Source organism: Mauremys reevesii, linkage group 6 (assembly GCF_016161935.1).
Source record: "Mauremys reevesii isolate NIE-2019 linkage group 6, ASM1616193v1, whole genome shotgun sequence".
NCBI lineage: Eukaryota > Metazoa > Chordata > Testudines > Geoemydidae > Mauremys > Mauremys reevesii.
In genome coordinates, this window is record NC_052628.1 from 81,469,676 (window position 1) to 81,494,868 (window position 25,193).

A 25,193-nucleotide genomic window follows, 5' to 3' on the forward strand; every position below is an offset into this window, starting at 1 on the left:
CATGGGATTTGACTTGACCTTTCCATGAGAGGGATACTTGACCTAAGAGACTGACTCTCTCTATAATTAAATATCACTGAAGGCAGGAAAAGGGAGACCTCAGGCTGTTTAGATAAGTTTCATATAATCATTTGGATGTTGACACTGTTACTTGAACTGAACCCCCTAAGAATTCTGAGGCTGCACAGGATGTCAGAATACAATTGATAAGTATTTTTTATTTTCAAAGTGTTTTACAAACATTAAGTTTCATAACAATCCTGTAAGTAAGCTGTATTCATAGTTTTACTACTAGGGACAGTGAAGCAACTTGTCCAAACCCATGTTCAGCCATCAAATACCTGCCATAGCCATATTAGGCTATATATCATATGGCCGATTAGATACAAACAGGATAGGCCATACTAGAGAGCAATGATCTAATATGGCAGTTCCTACTCTTTGTTCCTAATGATTATCCCTTCAGTTCAGCTAACAAATAAATGTCCATATTTCAGCAAACTGATGCTCAAAGACATAATGCCTTTTCCTCCTAGTTACATAGATAAGTTTATATCCATTTACCACTAGCTGACACAATAGCTATTGTCACTAGTTTCCAGTTTAATATGATGCATCATTTCACCAACAACATTACTATATTTACAAATCTTTTAATTTGCATAGGCATATTCTTTTAGCAATAATTCTTAACAAATACACTACTGTAGCCAAACCAACCTTTCTTCAGTTATTTTAAATAACCTTTGATACCTCATTCAAAAACATCTATAAGTACCATACAGACATGCACAAACATGTAATTCCTCTAACTAGTTAACATTTATATGTACACTACCAGAAATGAACAATTTCATTCTATGTACCCTTGAATGCATAAAATACATAATTTGTACAAAATTCATACAATTTTCTGTTTATCATTAACCTATTTATATAATATACATATATTTGTTCATATTGTTATATAACTGAAAGGTTCTTATAACACCGAGAGTCAGATTCTGAACCCCAGTATGGTCCTGGAGTCAGGAACCAATTAAGAATATACTTAAAATGAAGAATCAGATTAAATGTTTTCCTAACAGGGATGTTATCAAAACTAGAGCTAGGGCCTTTTTGTACCGTTCTAGTGGAACAGAGAGGCCAGAAAACTCATCATATTTTTGACAAAGGAAATACAAAGAGGAAAGCTACTTCTAATTTTGTTTTTTTGTTTTTTGTTTTTGTTTTTAATGTCATTTAATGCTCTCTCACATATTATCAGTTGTCTGACAACTGTGCTGACGTTTATTGTGAGGTGACTAGCTTTTTGAACATTCCAAATGCTAATTCTATTACATCATCCCTTGGTAAATGTGAATGCCAGGAAATCAAGTATCAGCTTTTTATTTAAATGGAACTGGGCCCCCTTGATGTTGGTAAGTAATATTATTCCCATTTTACTATTGAGAAAATTGAGAAGCAAAGGTTAATTGCCTTGTCAAGGGCTTAGTGTGGCCTAGTACATTAGATATAGAACTAGGAGTTTGGAGACCTACATAATAATCATAGTTCTAACTCAGGCTCTGGCTGTGTGATCTTGAGCAAGTCATTTACTTATTTGTACTTTGTCTTCCCAGCCCTGTCTGACATCTGTTAAATGGAGATAATGTAGAATGGATTTTTTTTTCTCCTGTGGAAAATTTTGACTTTGCAAAAACAACTACTACAACAAAAATACACCACCATACAACTGATATATTTATTTTGAAATGCTACCTGGCTGCAGTTCCCAAGGCTAACTGGTCAGGTTATGTCTCTCACAAATCCTATGCACCACGGTTTTCCCCTCTTGCTGAGGCGAGGTGGTGTGAGACTCCTTGGCCGTCATGCATCAAAGGAGATAAAGCCAAGCTGGAGAACCCAGCCCATAGGAAAAAATGGGGACATGAGGTAACAACAATTCCCATGGAGCATCGCAGCAAGATATGGGAATCAGAATATTTCAAGTGTTGTCTGAAATATTTTTGTTTTTTGGCCAACAGACACTTTTTGTGCCAAATAAAATAAATAAATTTTATAACTGTTTGGAAAACTAGGTTATTGATTTTAAAGATAGTTTTTTGAAATTTTTCAGCCAGCCCTAGGATAATATATATTTGTATAACTTACAGGGTGTTGTGAAACCTAACTAAGGCCACTTCTGTTGCTATAATAATTCACTCGGGTGTGAAAAAACACCCCCCTCACTGATATAAGTTACGCCAACAGAAGCACCGGTGTGGACAGTTCTGTGTCAGTGGGACAGCTTCTCCTTCTGACAAAGCTACCACCACTGGAGGTGGTTTTACTATGTCAACAGGAATTCTCTCTCCCATCATCATAGAGCAGCTACACGAATGATCTGCAGCTGCATCAGTATTGTTGTGCCACTGTAAGCTTGCTTGTGTAGACCTGGCCCGAATAAAGTTTGTAAAGTTCTATATTAGTGCTATGAAACTATTTAGTGGTGTAGGTGTTCTTAAGTTCCACTTAGGTGTTCATTCCACATCATGTGGCAAATAGGGCAACATACTGTCCTCTGCCAGGGATTTCACAGTATTCTGGACTTCTGAAAGCTTTCAGCTTTGGTGGTGATTAAAAGCCTTTGTGAGTTTAAATCAATCCGAAGTGTCCCTTGACATCCCCAACATTCTAAGCTGCTTCCAGTCAAGAAAAACAATGAAAATGCCCACTCACAATGTTCTAATCCAAGCTAAACTACTCCAGTGTTCTAATTCAAGCTAGAATACCTATTGACAATTCCTACTGGATATGTGGGGGAAAATGCAACTCTTCATAGCTACAGACCTGAGCCAATTTTTTTAAGTTTTACTTTTTTTAAATCTAGAGATGTACAAACCAAACCAAATATGCACATGTTTCAATCAGTGTTGACTTATGTATAATCAAAATTTCTAATTCAAACATGAGAAAATGCCTTTTATTTTTCTTACTCACATAGCACTCAAAATGACTGAAGAGATTTTATTCAAACTTAAAAATACTCTTCTGGGTTTACTTGAATGTGGAAAATTTCAGCCCCAATAGAATCTGTTTCAGAAAATTATAAGCACTTGAAAAAGGCTTATAATATAGTTGAGGTTAAAAAACAACTCTATATTTCTTGTGTTACTGTGTCCACTGTCGTAAATGTTTGATTCCTTCCCAAACTTAAGTTTTTTTTCAAATTCAGATAATGGCATTGAGAACAAATGAAAGAAAGTATCAGTAGTACATATCAGGTCAATGACAACATCCAATGCTTAAGTGAATTTGAATGTGCTTTTGAACTAAAAAACAAACTCAGAGACACAATGAAAGTCATAACAGAAAGAGAGAGAGGGAAGAAAGTATAGGTAATGTGAACACTTCATTTTCACATTGCACTACAAAGAGATTGGCAAACCTGAATTAACCTAAAGCCTTGGACACTTTAAATATAACATTTATTTGTCTCTGAGCCCTTGATTTTTTAAATTTGAATATTCTACTGGGGAACTGCTCTATCAAGTAATAGTTTTTACATCATCGCCTGAGAGACAAGAAACGTATATTCTATGAAACCTGGGGTGCAATGAAACGTATGTGGATAGTCAGGTGGTTTAGTCTGCTTCAGAGCTCACCATAAATGATGGTTCAGAGTCTCAGCATAAAAGAGCATGCCAAGCAGGAGTCTGTGTGTGCATACATACACTCACACACAATCTTTCTCACACCCACTCCCAGATTTCTATGCAATTTGTGTCTCTCCCCCACTCCTGTGTTTCCCTGATTCCCAGACTGATTGCCCAGCCACACCCAGTCTCTCCCTGTCCCAACTCCAACTCCCAGTTTCCCTCTCCTCCGCCCCCCTTCTGTCCCAGTTAATATATATACACACACACGCTCCAAGGTGTGGCTCTTGTCTCCATTCAAATCAGGCAACTTCCTAGTTAAATTTTGGAAAAGTTATCTTGGGGGGTGTTGCAAATTGGTTGAATCCAGGGGGCCCAAATACAAGGAAAGTATTGGTATTAATTCCTAGGAAGTGAAACTCCTGAGTTTCTCAGATCTCTTCTAGTTGTCTTGCAAGTATTGGTGTTTGCTTTGTAAGTGCCTTGCTATTGCACATTCATTACTATCTGCATCAATTGTTAATTTCTATGGATCAGATTGTGGTTGGACCCAGTGCAAGTTTCCACATGTGACACATGATGCAAGGGCTTTTTTTCTGCCTTTCCATCTCCCACAAAAGAGCTGGTCACAAGTACAGTCTCTCTACTTTCGTGGATTCAGGGCTGTGTGGCTCTGGGGCCCTAGAAACTCCAGAGGATGCAGAAAGAAAGTGAATCCATGGTTTTCACTCCTTCTACATGTCAGATAGGGGAGGGCACACTGCACCCATTGAAGGGGCATAGCAGCAGGCATGCTTTCTGCCAGGTTGCTTGAGGAGGTATTCTAACTTCCAGTAATTCCTTCCAGTTCTCATGCCCACTGTAATTGAACAGTACAATTCCCAAGGCAGAGCTTGGCTAATGATTGAAATAATATATTGGAATATGTCAGGTTCAATTTTTCAGTCTGATTATTCTTAGTAATATATTTTAATAGCATGCAAAAGACCCAATCAGGATTGAGGCCCCATTGTTCTGAGTTGGCGGAAAGTCCGAAAGGAGATGATATGATATAATGCAGCCTTTTGGAACTCTGATAACCACGCCTCAGGTGTAATATAATGTATCAAAACCTTAAAGTAACAACACTGAACACTTTTCCATCATCTGGGAACCTGTTCATTTAAAAAGCACCAAACTTTTTCGTGCAATTTTTTTATGATAAAAATTCAATAATGTTGGGACCTCTTTGAACATAATTAGCAGTGTACATTTTTTAAAAAATAAGGAAGTTTCTTTAGTGTGTGGGATAGAAAGTGATGGGTAGCAAAATGGGGAAACCTTGAACAAGTTTGCATTTTCACTTATATTATAATTAGGCTTGGAAGGACTAGATTTTTATCTGTAAATGTTGGTGAATGTCAATTTCACCATACACACACAAACCAATGAAAAAATATTTCTATAGATAATAATCAAAATTTACAGCTAGGAAAAGTAACATAATGCTGCCTGAGAACTTAATAGAGTTTGAATTAAGGATATTTATTTTGTATTTTTTGACATGATGACAATTTGTGATTTAAGAATTATAAAGCTTTAACTTTTTGTATCACAACATCTACTGTAATGAAATAAGTGTCTCCATAACTGTAAATCAATAACTGAAAAAATATTTAAATATATTATCTATCAAAATTATGAAATGAAATAAAAATAAAATAATATTCTGCCAAGCTTAATTATAATGCAAAGAAATGAAAGGACATAATCCAGGGGTACGCTAATAACCAGAACAGTACTGTTATATGGGTTAACCATAATTTATATCACTGTACTTCACGACATGAGAGGTAGATTCCAGCTATATGGCCCCTCTTAGCCTTAAAAATGCCATACAGAGTTTGACATAAATACAACAGTCAATGCTTTCCCTTCTAGTCATTCAAAGACCCAATTCTGGATCCCTTACATGCACATTCACTCATATATATGCAAAAGGAACAGCACACAGCCCACTATTTAAAAAAAAATCAAACCCTTAAAATATTTTAATATAAATAAGACTCTCTCTTTTCGTATTGTTAGTACCATCAACACATTAAAGAAGGACAAAACCTATCCATTATTTCTATGTTTAAAATACATAACACAGCCAGGTATTTTTATATAACTATGTCAAATGTTTAAACTTTAATGGAACACATGTTAGCTAATACATATTTAAATTTCCTTTCTGTTTTTCTCTTGGTTAACTATGATCCCTCCCTCACTATCCTCTTTAAATTTCTACTTCTTTGGCCACTTTCCAGTTTGCCCAAACCTCTACAACCAGCTGCCTGGTACCACCCTCCCACCCCACCCTACTCCATGCAATTCCCTATCCCGCACCATCTCCTTATTGTTCTGTTTTTCTGTTGGGGCCTTACTGCTGCTGACCAGATATGTAGTTCAAGTAGAGACCATATAATGCTGCAATCTCAAACTCATTGTTTTTTCTGATACAGACTAACACGGCTACCACTCTGAAAACTCTCTTTTAACTTTCAACTCCTTTCCCTCCCCTCTCCACACAGCAATCCCCAGCTTGATAAATGTTTGTGTCAACACACCTAAATTTCCTTACAGGGAAATGTCACAGCCGGCTGTTGTCAGAAACATATTTAAAAAAATGAAAATAATGAAAAGAAAAATCTGTTAGTTTCATTTTCTTTCTCTCTCTCTCACTCACCTGACAATTTTCTTTAATATCATCAATGCTTCAAATAGAATATTAAAAACTGGAGCACTGTAGTAAGCATATGAACTAGTATGTGGAAAGCAAACAAACAAACAAAAAGATTCTGTGCCTCTTGAATATTCCAGTGGGGATGCAGGACCTTATCCTGCTAAGTGCTTCCTGCTTGGTGCTAAGTACCATCAATGTGCACTGAAATTATCACTTTTAATGGTAGGTGTAATCACATTGTTGTACAATACAGTGTATGAGATGGCATAACAGTTTACAGCATCTGTCTACCTCATCAATATAAATTAAAAGCTGCCATGTAATTAAATGTCGCTAAGATTTTCAAATTATAAGACAAGCTAATTTGATTTTAAGCAAAACATTTTAACTTCAGTTTTGGAGGTTTAAATGAAATCCCTAATGCAAATTTAATGTAGCTTTTTATGGTTAAAATTAAAGGGAACACTTTCTTAAAGGAAAATGTACCTCTAATGTGCAATTAGAAAACCACAAATTACATATTTAGAATTTTCTTCAGCTATTATGATTATATTAGTATGTGGTTATAAAATGTCTGATATTTATTTTATCCAGATATTGGCTCCACCTTTTAGAGCAAACCAGTCCATTCAGTGCCTGCTTACAGAAGTGTTTGGTGACCCAGACTACTGGCCTGACTTTGCTGGAGCCATTTTGGGTTTCATATAAAAATGATTATACAACTTTTGATGAAGTGCACATACTTTATTTTGTCAGAATCACTGCCAGTAAAATAATCTGACATATTTAACTTCATAATCAGATCTCAAAACTGCTGGAAAGACTGTTTCATAGAACATCAATGAGAAGCAAAGGGAATAGAATTCAATGTGCAGACACCCTGGTTTTAGGATCTTTTCTATGAATTTTATTGTTCTCTCTGCTTTCATTCAAAAGAAAAATGAAATGTCTGTCATTCTAACTGTGCTGATAATCTATTAGTTTACATTCTGATGATTATTCCTTTAGAATTGACACCCAAGCAACTGAACAAAGCTGCATGCATGATCAAATCCCATCCCCTGTACCTAGCCGATGAGGCTGTGTTTAGACAGGGGGGTGGCATGGGTGAAGGAGTAGGAATCATCTAAAACTGCAATAGCCCCTGCTGCTTCTGAACCCTGGTTTGACAGGAGCTAGTGAATCTATAGAGTAGCCTCACTCACTTCCCACATTTGTGTGCCCCTGCCCTCCTCCTCCTCCCCAGACCCTGCTGCACATCAACACACAGGGAACTCATGTGGAATTGGACTCTATAGCATATAGCTGGTGTAGATTCCTGAACAGACTCCCTAAACCCTGTCTGTCTGTCTTTCCATCATCCTGCTGGATTTTGCATAATTAAAATATGAATTTAAATCTTATAAGGTACTAATAGAAGAGACCTAATAGGTCATGTAGTCCATCCCACTGAACACTATGCTGTCCCCTGAAGTATATTTTTAGTGTTGTCCAGTCCATTAGTAATGGGCTGGTAATTCTGAAGCCTAGTTTAATTTCAGTGCTTACATTTACACATTAAACTACTGATCCTTGTAGAAGGATAATCTAGTTGATGATTTCAGACCAATGTGAATGTATATGTCTGATTTATCCTGTAGTTCTCTACATTGCATAGAGAAAAGGCTAATGGTCAATTTGTCTAAAGTGGCCTCTAACTCCAAGCACCTCAGAGATGCCTCATTCCCAGTTTGCTTCCCTCCTCAAATGTTTTCCCAAGATCACTTGCATACCAAGGATGACAATCTTCAAATTTTGCTACCAACACAAAGCTTTTTTTAGGGGAACCATACATTGGGAAGGCAGTACTTGAATGAAAAGGCCTTGAAAAGCTGCCCTGACAAACTGGGGCTATGTCTACACCGCTGTAGTGCTTCAGTGTAGCCACTCACTACAATGACCAGAGGGGTTCTACCCCTGGCATAGGTAATCCACCTACCCAGAAGGCGGTAGGTATGTGGATGGAAGAATTCTTCCATCAGCCTAATGCTGTCTATGCTGAGAAAAGTCAGTTTAACTATGGTACTCAGGGGTGTAGATTTTTCATAACCCTGAGAACCATAGCTGGGTTAATATAACTTTTTAGTGTAACTTGACCTAAAATAATGGATTGTCCTGGGAATGGGATTGTGTTGCATTTCCTGATAAAGAATATCTGGGCTGAGAGTAATGGAGACTAGAATGGTGAACACCTAGAATGTGTTCCTGATATGATTGATTTGTAATTATTGGTGGATTGATTGATTTGTAATTTCCAAGGTCTCAGTTGAATTGATGGCCCTGATCACCCCCTTGGATGAGTGTGTGCAACTCTCATTGATTCACTGGGAGTTGTGAATGTGCATTTAGGGGAAGGACTAAGCCCATGGACTCCTGTACTTTGATCAATCCATAGATGGGGAGGAGGTGAAACACTGTTGTAAGGTCTCTCTCTTTTCTGCTATAAATATTGCAAACTTTCTAAAAGGTTCAGTTGGGTGTCAGGAAGGTCACAGCCCAGGGTAAGAATGTGATGTTTTCACAATTCAGAATCTATTAATCCAGCAACTTTGATAGATTTATTTATGTACAAATGTGATTCCTATATGTTATATGCATCGCATAAGTGTGTATGCTCACTGGGCACTGAAATTGAACTGAACATATAGCCAGCTGGCTACCAACTCTTGGCCTCTGTGTCCCTCACCTGGCCCCTGCACCTACGCAGCAGCTACTTGGTCCCAGCCCCAGAAACCAACCTACCTGCTCCTTCTCCCTGCCTGCTTCCCTTCTGCCACTTTCCTCCTTCCTCCTTTCCACTGCAGACTTGAAAGTTACCTTAATCCATTCCTCACCACTGCCCAACTCCCTTCTTGATAGTAGTTATCAGTGTCCAAAATTCACATTGTGCAGATTCAAATGGCCAGTATCCATATATCCATCAATTCCCAAAAAACCGAATTTGTCACATCTCTAGTTCACGCTGCTTTTGGATATTTTTATTCCATCCTTATTAATAAACATGCCAGTTTTTCAATATCTGAAATTACTTTAAATCCTGGATGCTCAGGCACTAAAATACTAGTTACAACTCCCCTGCCCCACTGTGATTTGACAACCCTCCAAGAAACTTCTCCGAAAGGCAGTACTTCCAGCAGGGTTATTAGAGCCTGCAAGAAATCCGCATTGTGCTGCAAATTACCCAGGCTACTTTCAAGTACTATACCTCACCAAATGTTCATTGTACAAAGTTCATAAAAGTTAAAAGCCTATCTGTGGAACAGTTTGCAATGCTTGCATCTGCTAAATGCCAATTTTAAATGTATATTTTATCACTATGTTCTTCACTAACATATAATGCACTCTGTATGACTACAAACTTGTTTATGCATATCTCACTTGTTTCTGTTCTATAAATTGCTCAGTAATTGTTTTATGTCTAATAATATTTTAACATTATTTCCACACCCTGCAAAAGGGAATTATTTTGATAATCCTAACTGTATATGGTAGCATTCCTAAAATAGATTTATTTAGGATGTAAATTTTCACTACAATCCTGGGGTATTTCATCTTCCTCTAAATAATACTCATGTTGAAAACTACTTTTTTTTTCCATATTGAGGTTTTATTCTTTTTGCAGCTTGCAGACAGCTCTCCTGTTTACAAAGTTTTGGCTTAATGCTGCCTCAGTTATACCCATTAGCCGCTGTTGAAGCCACTAGTGGGGTTGTTCATGTATAATTAAGGGCAGAATTTGGCCACGTGAATAAAACTGGTTTTTATTCAGTTCAATTTCAGTGCCCAGCCAGTAAACAATAAGATCAGGCTCATTTTTATTATCTTTGAATATGCTTAAATTGGTATGTTGCTGCATGTACCCAAAGATGCTGTTGAACATGACTTATTCTCATAAAGTTTCTTAGGATCTCTCTAGCTTGTCCTTTTAGAATCTTTCATAATTCGATAGTAAAAGAGTGTTTTCTTAACAATACAAGGCACAGCTGTGACAAAATTTGAACTATGTCTGCCTAAAATAAGCCCAGTGGATGTTAAATAGCAGAGCTCTTTATAGTGCACATAGATTTCATAGCTTCACTGAATAGATTAAATGGTATAATTCTCCATCCTAAATTGCCTTGTCTCATAGCTTAGAAAACATTAAATAGAATGGAAGTACTCTCCAGTTCATTTTGGTCATTTTATAGAAAAATCTTTCTGAATCCCTGGACCTTGATGACAACATATAAAGGGAAAAATTGAAACCATGATGAATAGAAATCAAGGCAAATACCTAGCCAGCTAACTGGACAGCATGTCATTCTACCTTTCAAACTATTAATGCCCTTTTTTCTATCTTAGGAAGAGTCCTATTTCTAACACATCTTAGACTGGATCAGAAAATAAATATGTATGAGAAGAAAAATACTTCATATGAGCCATGTGATGTAGATGAATTATTTTCCAGTTAAATTAGTTTGCAGACAACCTAAATTACAGAACATCTAACAAGTGGACAAGCATCAAAAATAGTCTACATTAAACCATATTAAATGCCTGGGCAGGCTTCTTTTGTTCATATGGAAAGTCTTAAGCTTTATGTAGTCAAGGAACACAATGTTTTCCTCACCAAACAGATCATGGAATAAAAGTATCTTTCCTAAAATGTGCTTGGGAGTAGATATAACCAGTTTAATTGTGTTTTCAGTACATCATGTGACCAAATGTTTTTATATTTAGTAAGGCAGATGTTAAAGTCTATTAGAGATAACTCTCTATTAACAGACAGATCCCTTATTAGGATATAATTTAATGAACGATACATTTTTGTTATACTCAACTGAGTTGCATGAACAAGTAAAAAATCCACAGCTGCTCCTTCATGTAAGATAATATGGTAGAGATGAATAGTGACAAATAGACTGTATAGATTGTGTGGATAATTTGCCATCAACAGCAGCTTTTAAAAAGCAGTTGTTTATAGCCTTTTGCTCAGATTTTGAACATTTTTCATGTGTATTGAAAAAGCAGATCTTTTTCACAGATGTTTTAGATGAGAACTCTGTTGATCTGCTTTAACAGAAAGCAATATATTTCTGAGGCTTGATGTATTTATGCATAACTTTCCATGAAAATTATTCCAGTTGTCCGATTTTCTGTTATGGGCCACTCCACTTTTGTTATCCTAGAATGGGACTGAGCTTGTGACTTGGGCAGAGGGTCAAGCCATTGAAGACCAGGCTGGAGGCAGATGGCCAGCAGGAGGTGCCAGAAATGGGGCCTTTTGCAGCTTCCCACCCTGACATGAGGTGCTATGGTTGGTGATTACACTACCTTACACTTCCCTCTGCTTACAGAAGGGCTTTAGGCCTCAATATCAACAGAGCTTCATGGTTGTAACCAAAGATCTCAAAACAGCAACAAGCTCCTGCTAAAATAGCCAGCCACTCTGTTCATCCCTACCCAAATAGGATCTCCCTGTGCAAGGAAGATTACGGAACACGTATACCTGATGACCCTCTAATCAATGCAAGCAAATGAGTTCTCAGCCATAGTGACAGAATAAATGACACAACCCACACTGAATCTTACACATAAATATATATGATTAGAAAACAGACAATGCTATTATCTACTTGAAGATTTTAGGTATTAAATCATACTATTAATACAGCTGTTTCAAGTTAGATAGCAGTCTCCACCACCAACATACTGACTAAGGATCCGACACTGCCTTCCCAACACATACACAACTCCCATTCGTTTCAGATTTCAGTCCTAAATGCAATTTGAATGTATTAATGCATTCATTTCTTAGCCACCGTAATTTGGGTTAATTACATATAATCTGGGCTTCCATATTACTATACTTCCATAATTGCCCTTTTAAAAATCCATTGACAGTTGACATTGCAATTGTCTTCAAAATAATTTTATAAAAAAATCTGTCACAACAAATAGAGACTGCACAGGCATGGCTGAGTAACACTCTAAGGGTATGTCTACAGCGCAATTAGACACCCATGGCTCACCTGTGCCAGCAGGCTTAGGCTGAAGGGCTGTTTAATTGTAGTGTAGACTTTCAGGCTTGGGCTGGAGCCTGAGCTCTAGGACCCTGTGAGGTGGGAGGATCCCAGAGTTCAGGCTGAAGCCTGAGCCTGGAAGTCTACACAGCAATGAAACAGCCCCTAGGCTGAGCCCTGGGAGCGTGAGTCAGCTGGCACAGGCCAACTGCAGGTTTTTAATTGCAGTGTACACATACCTGCAGATCCTTTCAAGGTAGGGTTGTCACTTTGCTTGTTTCACAGGGATTTAACATAAGCCACGCCCATATGACTCAGCAAAACAACTTGTTAGCAGTGGCTTTGGCATATCAACAAGACTCACCTTCCAAAGGGGGAATTTTCTCAAAGTTCAAGATGGGTTACCCCTTTTAAATTTGTACATATTTTGGCCATGATTTAGCAAAACACTTAAACGTGTTTAAATCAGTGGGACTTTGAGGGGGGCTTAATATTTGCTTAAGCGTTTTGCTGAATCAGAGCACCACAACATATGAAGGACAGAGATCTTTTTTTTTTTTTTTTAAACTCATGTAAAACTCCATGTGGACTAGCATTCAATAATATTGAATCACGGTGATAAAGGTGATATACACTGGGAACCCCCAAATTTATTCATGGAACTCTACTAAGATTAGTATGACCCCCCTCACCAGAAACTGCACCATTTAACAGAGGCCTAAATGAGCACTTGTACATATTCATTAAACTATGGTCAGCTATTATTTTGTACTAGGAAATGATGTGGCTCCAAAATATATACAGATGTTTCATCTGCTGTTCATAGCCTCAATTTGAGCCACTATAACACTTCTTAACACAGTATTATGGAATATGGCATGAAAATGAGCAGGAAATTAAATAGGTTATGAAAGAATATTATTAAATATGAATATAAAAGAGAAAACTTCTGTGTATAAAACAAAAAGGCTAGATTAAAATTTGAGTCATGCTTCAGGCTTTCTTTCATCTTTCTGTCATATGGGAATGAAAAATTAGACAAAGCCCAGATATGCCAATATAAATTTAATGCAGAGTTAAAAAGGAAGTTCACCATGCATTGATTACAAATGAAACTGGACCAGATTGAGAAGCGGTACCCCACATATTCTACAGCATTCTCTGAGTTCTCTGTAACAGTGGGAGAAACCTCATTTTTAATGCAATTCCCAGAAGTACAACCTCAATAAGTAGTACTCAGCATGGAGGAGGCACGGGCCAGTTAGCATCATCTGAGATTGTGAAATTATTCCTAGCACCACAGTATCCTTTCAGGGAAAGGACAACTTCCAGCAGCGATGACATCCAAAACTATAACGGCTTCAATTCTGAAATTATGCTGGTAAAGCAAAATACCCAACCTGCACATAAGCATCTGAATGCTTTTGTGTTTTGACTCTCTATCAGTCTGCTTCTGGCCATCTAGTTGTGACAGAATATAACATGATGAGATAAGCTTTTTAAAGAACAGCAATTCACAAAAGAAAATATTCCTAATGTATCATTTCTCATTGAGCAGGTAAATAGGGCAAGATTTCATACTAAACCAGAGCAAGGCCTGGGGCAGTATTGGGCTAGGGAGACCCTGGCCCTCAGCAGCTGCAGGGTATGTTCCAGATATAAGGACAGTTTTAAATGGCACTGGTGGCCTAGGGAAAGGAGTTACAGGCTGCACCAGTTGAGACACCACTGACTTCCTGAGGAAACTACAATCCATTGGTGATCTTCCAGAAAACACCATCCTGGCCACTATGGATGCAGAAGCCCTCTACACCAACATTCCACACAAAGATGGACTACAAGCCATCAGGAATAGTACCCCCGATAATATCACAGCTAACCTGGTGGCTGAACTTTGTGACTTTGTCCTCACCCACAACTATTTATATACCTTCAAGTCAGCAGCACTGCTATGGGTACCCACATGGCCCCACAGTATGCCAACATCTTTATGGCTGACTTAGAACAACGCTTCCTTAGCTCTCGTCCCCTAACGCCCCTACTCTACTTGCGCTACATTGATGACATCTTCATCATCTGGACCCATGGAAAAGAAGCCCTTGAGGAATTCCACCATGATTTTAACAATTTCCATCCCACCATCAACCTCAGCCTAGACCAATCCACACAAGTGTTCCATGTCCTAGACACTACTGTGCTAATAAGCAATGTTCACATAAACACCACCCTATACCGAAAACCTACTGACCGCTATACTTACCTACATGCCTCCAGCTTCCATCCAGGACACACCACACAATCCATTGTCTACAGCCAAGCTCTAAGAAACAACCCTATTTGCTCCAATCCCTCAGACAGAGATAAACACCTACAAGATCTCTATCAAGCATTCTTAAAACTACAATACCCACCTGCTGAAGTGAAAAAACAGATTGACAGAGCCAGAAGAGTACCCAAAGGCACCTACTACAGGACAGATCCAACAAAGAAAATAACAGAACGCCACTAGCCATCACCTACAGCCCCCAACTAAAACCTCTCCAGTGCATCATCAAAGATCTACAACCTATCCTGAAAGATGATCCCTCACTCTCACAGATCTTGGGAGACAGGCCAGTCCTCGCTTACAGACAGCCTCCCAACCTGAAGCAAATACTCACCAGCAACCGCACATCATACAACATAAACACTAACCCAGGAACCTATCCTTGCAACAAAGCCCGATGCCAGCTCTGTCCACATATCTATTCAAGTGACACCATCATAGGACCTAATCACATCAGCCACGCCATCAGGGGCTCATACACCTGCACATCTACCAACGTGATATATGCCATCATGTGCCAGCAATGTCCCTCTGCCATGTACATTGGCCAAACTGGACAGTCTCTACGCAAAAGAATAAATGGACACAAATCTGACATCAGGAATCATAACATTCAAAAACCAGCAGGAGAACACTTCAACCTCTCTAACCACTCAGTGACAGACTTGAAGGTGGCAATTTTGCAACAAAAAAACTTCAAAAACAGACTCCAAAGAGAGACTGCTGAACTCGAATTAATATGCAAATTAGATACAATTAACTTAGGTTTAAACAGAGACTGGGAATGGTTGGGTCATTACACTAATTGAATCTATTTCCCTATGTTAAGTTCTTCTCACACCTTCTATGGGTCATCTCAATTATCACTTCAAAGGTTTTTTTCTCTCCTGCTGACGATAGCTCATCTCAATTGATTGGACTCTTCCAGTTGGTATGCATACTTCCACCTTTTCATGTTCTCTGTATGTATAAATATCTCCTGTCTGTGTGTTCCATTCTATGCATCCAAAGAAGTGAGTTGTAGCCCACGAAAACTTATGCTGAAATAAATTTGTTAGTCTCTAAGGTGCCACAAGTACTCCTGTTCTTTTTGCGGATACAGACTAACACGGCTGCTATTCTGAAACCCACCAGGAAATGGTTTCCAATTCCAAAGGGTTGCGGGAGGACAGGGAAGAATTTGGATCACCACTTCCATAATAGTGATCCAAATTCTTCCCTGTCCTCTCCCCACCGTTTGGAACTGGAAACCCAAAAAGAGACCTTGAAGAATGGGACATTGTCCCCCCGGCAAACTAAGCTGATACTACTAAAACTGTGCCCATGCCCCAAATAGAGGAGCCACAGCCTAAAAGGTGGACCAATGAGTGATCTAGACACTGTAACACAGCTTTAGGGTTCTGGGTCAGGACCTGCTGGAGTGAAAAGGCCTGGAGACATCTACTCTGTTCCCCCTTCTCTTTGTTGTGACAGAACCCCAATGAGAGAAGAAGGGACTCACAGGAGGGACTGAGGCCAGCTGAATATGAGCTGGCATGGTCCTCTCCAGAACAAGAAGACTGAGGCGAATGGTGGAACCACTGCCAGATCACTAGACCAGCTGGCTATCAGACTGACATGATTAGGAGCCTAAATACCATTTTCCCTAAGTCTCATTGTTTGCCAGTCTCATTCTTTGCCAGTTTATATTTTTTCAGTGGAAAATAGATTTCTAACTAAATGAAATTTTTTGCAAGCAGTGTCTCCTTGTTGTAGAAAAAAAATGATTTTTTTCATTGAAAAATGGAATTCCTGAAAACAAACATTTATGACCAAAATCTGCAATTGTTTAAAATAAGATATGGTGCTGTATTGTAGTTTGTAGTTCAGGTACCTCATGTCACCTTTGTCCTGTATAGTCCTGGCTCTCCACCATCACTCCATCTTCCGTGATGCACTGCTTCCCCTCAACTAGAGGGACGATTATGATCCATCTTCGGAGATGTAGTTTGACCAGGAAACCTGAGCTGTAGAGGAAAATTGGGACATCTGAATAAAATTATTTTGTTTTTCAGTTGAACTATTCTGATTTTTGATTTTGTTATCCTATAGAGTTGTGATGGTACCCCTGAATACTAGATAGTTTGAAGTAGATATTACCTCTGTGTATCAACAGTAAAACCATAAGACCAGATGTGTTCCATACTTAGACCAAACTGAAGAGGGTTGAGGCAAATAGCAGTGAGAGTGGAGGTGGTGTCAGGACTGGATAAGGATTAGGGCATTCTGTGTGATATAGGACTGGGGGATCAGGGCGCACTGGTGTGGAAGAACAAGGATTGAATATCAGATTTGAGGCGCAGAAGGGAGACTGAAGGGCATTGTGGAATGTTTGATATGTGTGGTGCCTAATAAACTAATATGACTCTTAGAACAGTTTGAGATTTCTTCAGAGAAGCAGGAAGGTTGTGGCCTGTTCTTATTTCATATTAATAAGTTCAGTCTTCCTTATAATACATGGTTGACTTCACACTTGAAGCTTTGATGCCATCCATCAAACCTGCCCTCTCTCATAGTCTATAATGTCAGCAAATCTCCATAAGTGAATTACAGCTTTGATTTTACTCTGGAACTATCTATTATCCTACTGTGATGTCCAATGTAGAATTTAAATAGGAAATGAACCAGCTCCCAACCAATCTTGCTTCTTGGGAGGTTAAGCACTTCTTAGTGGCCATCAATATGTACAATATGTCCCCATCATGGTTTCAGAGCTAGCTGCACCTCTTGTCCCCTTTCTGGTCTCTGAATCCATTCCACCCCCTCAAATATTAGGTGTTTTGCCCATACCTAACATATATACCCTTACCTGTCTCAGGGTGGAAAAATCTATATTTGTTCACACTTTGACCAGAATCTGGGCATGCTACCCCTATGTATGCCAGCCACTCATTGCCATGCAGCCCCATCTCTGATTGGATATCTGTTTCATCCTCCTTTTGAGACCCTGTGACCAGGGATATTGAGCAAGAGCCTAAAACAAAGCATTTTTATTTAGTAGTTGGAATTAAGCATTAAAACAAACTACATTTTAAAGCACTCTATATGCATATTTAGTCTCATCTAATCTTACACTTCACTACATAACACCTCGTAATTTACAGAAACAGAACTGAAACAATCACATTCTCTTAAAAAGCAAAGATCCTCATGTGACCCATCCTAGTCACAATGAACAGAACTGTGACTTGTCTAACCCCTATTTTTTGTATCTATGCTGCAGCAGGACGGGTATGTAGATTTATGCACTAGCTTCAGTCAAGCTAGGGAGCTTAAAAATAAAGCAGCAGCATGGCTAGCTGCCTAAATACAATTCCATCAAAGATGCTAGGGTAGGTACTCGGTTGGCTAACCTATGGTCTTCGACAGGAGGTATAGTCAGGCAGCTAGTCCACTCTGCCATCAGCACTTCTGCAGCTGCACTATTTTAGCTCACAGGCTCTATCAAAGCTAGTGCATGTATGTCTACCTGAGCTGAAAACCACACCTACAGGTGCACTGTAGATTTACAGAATACGTCTATCCTAAATAGAAGGGAGATCCTCACATTGCAGAAGGAATCCATTACTATAGTGCTCAATCATTTTGTTTGTTTCAGGGTCCAAGTGTGAAGTTTCCTGGTGCCCCACACTGGTTTCTCCTGTACCATTCAATGGTGTGTATCAAAGAGGATGCCCATAGTTGGGGGGTTAGACCAATTTGGTCCTAATGGCTTGTATCACTGGCTTAATGGCTATGTCTCTCTTGTTGATGAGGGTGTTGAAACTATTTCCATGGAGGCAGTTCCTTCAACCCATTAGTTTAAACCACAATCTTTGAAATCAAGCACACGAATCACAATTTGTATAAAGAGCAAAATATGCAATTAATATAGATACTCATGAGGATATATTGTCACAGTGATATTGTCCTTTAACAATTTGTGATCAGAGTTTGTTATTTGTTGGAGAGCATTGGCCTCTTCTATGAATATTTATTAATTCACACTTTTTTCCCATTGTGGGCAATGATTATAGGGTTTTGGGTTTCTTACTAATGTTTCTGAAGTACCCTAAGATTTCGGATATATTTGAACTCAAAGTACAATGTTCTGTTTTCATTATTTCAAATTGTTTAAACTTTCTTCTGTAAACTATTCACCTCAAATGAGGTGGAAAGCCATGAGCTAACAGGACCCTCTTGAGTGACTTGCAGTCACTTTCTTGGTCATGTGCTGCTGGGTAATATAACACATTGGGGACTGAAATGGGGATGATACCTCCTCATCCCACTTTCCCTAATCAAGGGGAGTGACATTAACCTATCCTGAAACAGGAGAAAATAATGTATGCATACCTTTCCTCAGTAGCCTATTCCATTGTCTAGGTTGAAGACATGTTCTATGACTAAGATAAGTGGGATGGGAATATATTATGACTGAGTCCTCTTTAAGGTCCTGAATGATCTGTACCATCCATCTGGCATTGTTATAGTTGCTTGTGGTTCTTCTTTCAATTGTCCTGTTTTCTCACACAAGAACATTCTTCAACTTCATGACAAAATTGTGCATAAACCTGTCTGATTCAAAACTAATTTTCTCTGCTTGTTTTAACCTTTGTTACGAGAGGGTGAAATTGCAATGTTTACTTTTAAGAGTGAACAATGACTGCATGCTCTGTTGGCTATAGTGAAACATTTTTATAAGAAGAACCTAAGAGAGCTCAACAGAGGGAGATAGCAGGTGAATGTGAAAAGGTATGTTTGGGCAGATAGGATGATTGCATATGAAATTTAAAACTAGCTGACAGTGAATTTCATTTTTTGAATGTTAATGAGTCAATGGGGAGGTTGATAAAGGCTGAGTTGTGTCTTTCTTTAAAATACAAATGCTATCAAAATACAAGCAGTGTTATTAGATTGACAGAGCAATTCAATTATATCAATCTTATTTCTGAAAAGCTTTTTGTGGAAACTTCCATAGGCATCTAGCAGAGTGCAATAAACATATATGAGGTCTTTTGTTAAAAGGATAGGAAGTCACCTGAATCTTTCACTTTAATGTTTTCTCTTCCCAAAAGTCCAGTTTGTCCACTAGAATGTGCATTTGGTTTAATGATTAGAGGGGCTTACATTGCAGTGAAAGCATACCCTAAGAATCCATGAGAGGGCTTCACCTGGCTAACAGGAATTTATTCTTTCTGTTCCTGGAACTGTTTCCCTCTTAATGTATTTTATGAAGTACAAATCTTTAAAAATAAATAACAAAATCCCCGATTTATTTTTTCTATGGAATGTGACATAAAACTGATCTATACATTAATCATAAGTTTTTGCATGCGATTTATAAATCTAAAATCTAACAGGAAGTTACAGTAGTGAATTATACACAGTAACAAAACTTTTACTAAAGTGAACAGTCTACAGCATGTAACAAATTTATTCTGTTACAACACTCAGTGGGGAGACGAGAAGATTGAAAGAAAAAAGTGTCTGTTTTAAGAAATAGACTTGTGTTCATAATGCCCCATTTATTACAAACCACTGATATACTTTTTCTAGAAAGGGCTAAAAGAACTAAGAGCTATATACAAAGGACAAATAAGAGAAGCCACATTATAAAATAAACCAAGTTCTTCATTGAATCCTTTAGTTAATTTTTCCATTTCATCCACAAACCACACCTGTCAAAGCCAATCAGTGCAAACACTGGCTGGCTGGCTGAAGCAATGCCAGTTCCTAACAATCACATATCAGCCAGCTAGAAGTAGATGGTCTATTAATTTTCTTGAATTGGTATCTTGTGACAGCAATTATTTGGGAAATTTATATGCTCCTATCAGGGTAAGTGGAAAGCCCATTCCATTTATTAAATAAATATGTTGATGTATTTCTTTTCAGTACGACACAGTAATTGAACAGGACCATAATAAATGTATAAGTCTCCACAGCTCCTCTTGACTTATGTGATAGTCCATTGAGAGAGTTCCCCTTGTTATCAGGCATCCCACAAAAGCTTAAGTGAAAAGTTATTGGAGTTACTTTAAGAAAACTAGTAAAGGCTTGTGACAAATTATGGCCCCAGATGTATAAAAATTTAAGTATGTGCATGATGGTCCTTATGAGAATAGTCTCATGATCTTTAATGGGATATTCATGTGTGTGAAGTTACACACATAAGAGTTTGCAGGTTCAGAGCCCCAGAGGATCTTTTATGCCTGCATTTTTTTGTTGCATGTCTGTTTTCATTTTTTGTTACTGCCACTTAAGCACAATATTGAGAATTTATCAATGTATTCTTCATAGGACACACTCTTTAAAAAAAGAGTCCAGTAGAAATATTTTACTCATACTAAAGTAAACAATCAACAAGTTCTAATAAGGGCAGCTATCCCTCATTCTATTTATATGTCTCCTTTCTTTTGGTTCAGACATCACTAGTTTTGATATGGGTATCCAATAAATTAATGCATTTAATTATCTGTTCTTTTCTTATGATTGAGGTGCAATAAATCAGTTTTTAAAAATATGAGATATTGGTTACCGTGCATTAATTTACAGCTGAATATGAATCCAGGATATCAAAGGGCTGGAGAGAAAAGAAAGGCAATAGGATGGAGCAAGTGAAGAATGAAGTTCTGAAATTAGGGGAGGAAGCAAATAGACCAATTCAAGGGGTGGGTTGGTGGGAGGGAGCCAAAGGGGGATGAGGGAAGGCAGAAAATGGTTCTCTGGGCTCAGACAGGAGGAAGATTGGTCTTCCTCCCAAATTATGCCCTCAGAGAAAATAGTGATAAAATGGCACAAGTTGGGGGGGGGGTCCTCTGGTAATAGAAAAGGTGGGTAGGGTCTGATGAGTAGGGGGGAAAAATGGTGGGATCGTGGAGTATGGCAGAAGACTCACTTAATTTGCATGTTTAGTTATAATGGTTGTACACACAGAAGCTAGATGGACAAGTATGCAGACCTCTTTGCACATGACTCTGGACTGCTGATATTTTGAAAGTTTGGCCTTTTAAGAGGGGAAGAAATGGGCTTGGTTATCTCCAGTACCTGACCTCTACTCAGTGAGGGGAGGAAGTGGTAGAAGCCTGGCCTTGACTATAGTTGCAGTTGCTTCCAATGCAGGGTCCAGTCGATGTCATATAGGTAGAGTGCCATCATGCCCACTTCCTTCTCCATCTCACCCCTGACAAATTCTCTACTGTGGGTGGAGGGTGGGGTGGGGCGGGGGAGAAGCTCAACAGATGCAGGTCCTGGAGATAGCCAGAGTGTCCTTTTGAAAAGAGGAATTTTCTGCTGACCAACTGCAGCAAGATTATGGGTCCTTTACATCACTCCGGTGTTGCAAAAAGGCCAGATCTGATTACAAAATGTGGCTGAATAAAGCAAATATTCCTAGCATAAATCTGAAATTTCAAATGTGTTTTCAAGTACAGAATCATGTGCTCTTATAAAGTTAAGTATTAGACCTGGTCTATACTTCACAGTTAGGTCGACATTAGGTTGACCTAATAATGAATGTGTCTACACTACCAGGTCCCTTCCGCTGAGGTAACTTGCCTGCCTCTGTGAGAGGTGTAGCACTTAATTCAGTGTTGTTAGGTTGATGTAGAGGCAGTGTATACACTGTGTTGCTTATATTGACATAACTCTCCTCCAGGAGGTGTCCGAAAATGCTCTGGTGTGACCACTCTGGTAAATGTTTTCAACTTTGCTGCACACCAGTCATGTACACAGGAAATATCCCCCCCCCCACCCCGTTAAAGGACCAGAAACTTTTGAATTTCTATGTCCTGTTTTTGGTATGAGGAGCTCATCTGCACAGATGATCATGGTGGCTCCACACTCCAAATGTGCTCCAGCCTGGAGTACACAGGAGATGGTGGATCTTCTTGGTCTGTGGGGAGAAAAGGAACAGCTCCAATCCAGCCATAGAAATGTAGACATGGGGAAGAAGGGTGTTGTTAGATGTCTGGCTGCATGTGTGTGTTTTCTCTGCATGCTGTACTGACTCTGGGCAGATAGCCCGTACAGCAGGGTCTAATCAAACTGCCCAATAACCACAGACTCAGTTTGTAGCGGAGGAACTTGGTTGGGTTTATTGTCAATGAAGCACTGTCCTAATGTCCTTTCTCAATGGTTACAGGTACACTAACACATGTATGCCCAGTGAAATGGACCAGCTCAGTGAACGGCAGGACTTTCTATTCCCCCCTAGGCCAGACAGAGGCACTCCCTTTGAGGTTTCATTTTATACTTCAGTACAAACAAGTTATGTATTGCCCCTCTGACATGGTTATTTACTGTCCCCTGAGGTGGGTTGTTACCATCCCTTACCTTGTACATGTTGATTCGATCAAAACATCTCTATCCATCACATGGTCATTCTGACCTTATCTTTAGCATGGGTCAGCGTGTTCCTATTATCTTTAGGGATTGTATTGGTATCGAGGTGTTCTGATACCGCACTTCTGGAATGTGTTTGCATGAGTGCTCTGTGCCTAGCACCTCTTAGGAATGTGTGTTTTTGCAATATCAGTCCTTTTCTTGCCAGATTCTGTGAGCAGGGCCTGCCACTAGCTCACAGCCTGATTTTGCTTTATATCAGCAAAGCTTTGACCACTATTTTAGCCCAGACCTCAGGCCTCTGATACAAGGGCTTATGTTTCAGGCCCTCTTCCTGCTATATTGGGCTACACCAGGGACACACAGCAGTGCCGCGTGAAAATCAAGGAACTGTGGCAGACATACCAGAAGGGAAGGGAGGCGAACAGTCACTCTGGTGCAGCACTGCAGATACTTCTACAAGGAGCTGCATGAAATAAGGGGAGTGATTTTTATGTAGCAACACTGCACTAGACACTGGTTCTTTACTGACAATGGTTATTTTGTGCTTTCCGTGGCTTACAGCTGAAAGTGCGACCTTCAACTCTTCCTCCACACCAGCAGAGAGGCTTTCCCAGATAAGACAAAGATGAAAGAGAACGCACGATGACATGTTTAATGAGATTATGAATGCCTCTGGGACAGTGGATATTGAGCAGAGAACCTGGAGGATTTCTCTCTCTGAAAAATTGGACATGGACATGAAGAGCAGGATAGCAGCCCAGAAGAGTGAGCATGGCATGCAGCAGAAGATCATGGGTATTCTGGAGGAACAAACAGACATGTTGAGGCATCTGGTTGACCTTCAAGAGAAACACCTTGAGGCTAGACTCCCTCTGCAGACCCTGCAGAATGGCATTCAAACATTGCCATATTCCCCCTCTGCTACATGTTCCAGGAAGTAAGCGGGGAAACTGCACTTATCCCTTCCACTCAAGGATCCTAAGAATAAAAGCCTCGCTACGATAATGTGTGACAGGCAAGGCTACTGTGCTTTTAAACACAAGATGAATGTGTTTTTCCCTACCAATTTTATTCCTCCGTGTGTCCAAGGTTAAATTCTATTTGTGCTCTTTAAGTTTCAGTATGTTTGTCCAATAAATGTCCATGTCTTGAGAATGAATTCATCTTCAATAATTTAAAATGGTGCGGGGGGGGGGGGGGGGAGGAAGAGCGACAGAGAAACTGAAGCAATGGAGGGGATGTGCTAGAGAAAAAAACCCCAGCAGTCACAGCAAGGTTCACACTATGGGAAGGCAGAATACCAAGAAGCAGCACACATTACTTTGGGTCATTACTGAAACGGGTTTTCAAATCCTTTCTGAGATGCAGTGTTCCATGCTGAGCTCTTCTTATAGCCCCGGTGTCTGACTGCTCAAAATGAGCAGACAGCCTATCCACCTCCATGCTTTACCCCAGCGGTTCTCAAACTGTGGGTTGGGGCCCCAAAGTGGGTCACAAACCCATTATAATGGGGTTGTAAGGGCTGGCTTAGACTTGCTGGGGCCCGGGGCTGAAGCCCAAGCCCCACTGCCTGGGGCCAAAGATGAAGCTTGAGGGCTTCAGCCCTGGCTGGTGGGGCTCAGGTTACAGGCCCCTTGCCTGGGGCTGAAGCCCTTGGGCTTCAGCTTTGATCCCCCTGCCTGGAGTGGTGAGGCTGAGGCTTTGGTCCCCTCACCCGGAGCAGTGGGGTTAGGGTGGGCTCAGGCTTCGTTCCCCCCTCCTGGGGTCATGTGGTGATTTTTGTTGTCAGAAAGGGGTTGCGGTGCAATGAAGTTTGAGAACCCCACCTCTACCCTTTGGAAACTTCTCTCCCTTTGCCTCATGGATATTATGAAACACACAGCAGGCAGCTATAACCACGGGGATATTGCTTTCACTGAGGTCTAACTTGGTAAGCCAACTGTACCAGCACCCTTTAAATGGCCAAAGGTACATTCAACCACCATTCTGTACTTGCTGAGCCTATTGTTGAACCAATCCTTGCTACTGTCCAGTGTACAGCTGCATGAGCCATAGGAATAAAAGGTAGGCTGGCTCTCCCAGGATCACTTTTGGTATTTCAATGTCACCAATGG

At 39.5% G+C, this 25,193-nt stretch overlaps 1 long non-coding RNA gene across 1 annotated transcript in view; it reads left to right on the forward strand.

Annotated features, from left to right (window-relative positions):
* LOC120408452 overlaps positions 1-24,231 on the forward strand; it is a 151,376-nt gene extending 127,145 nt beyond the window's left edge. The window contains exon 4 of the long non-coding RNA XR_005600700.1: positions 23,641-24,231. This is a non-coding gene — a long non-coding RNA (uncharacterized LOC120408452). The remainder of the gene's footprint in view (positions 1-23,640) is intronic.
* Positions 24,232-25,193: the final 962 nt, after the last annotated feature.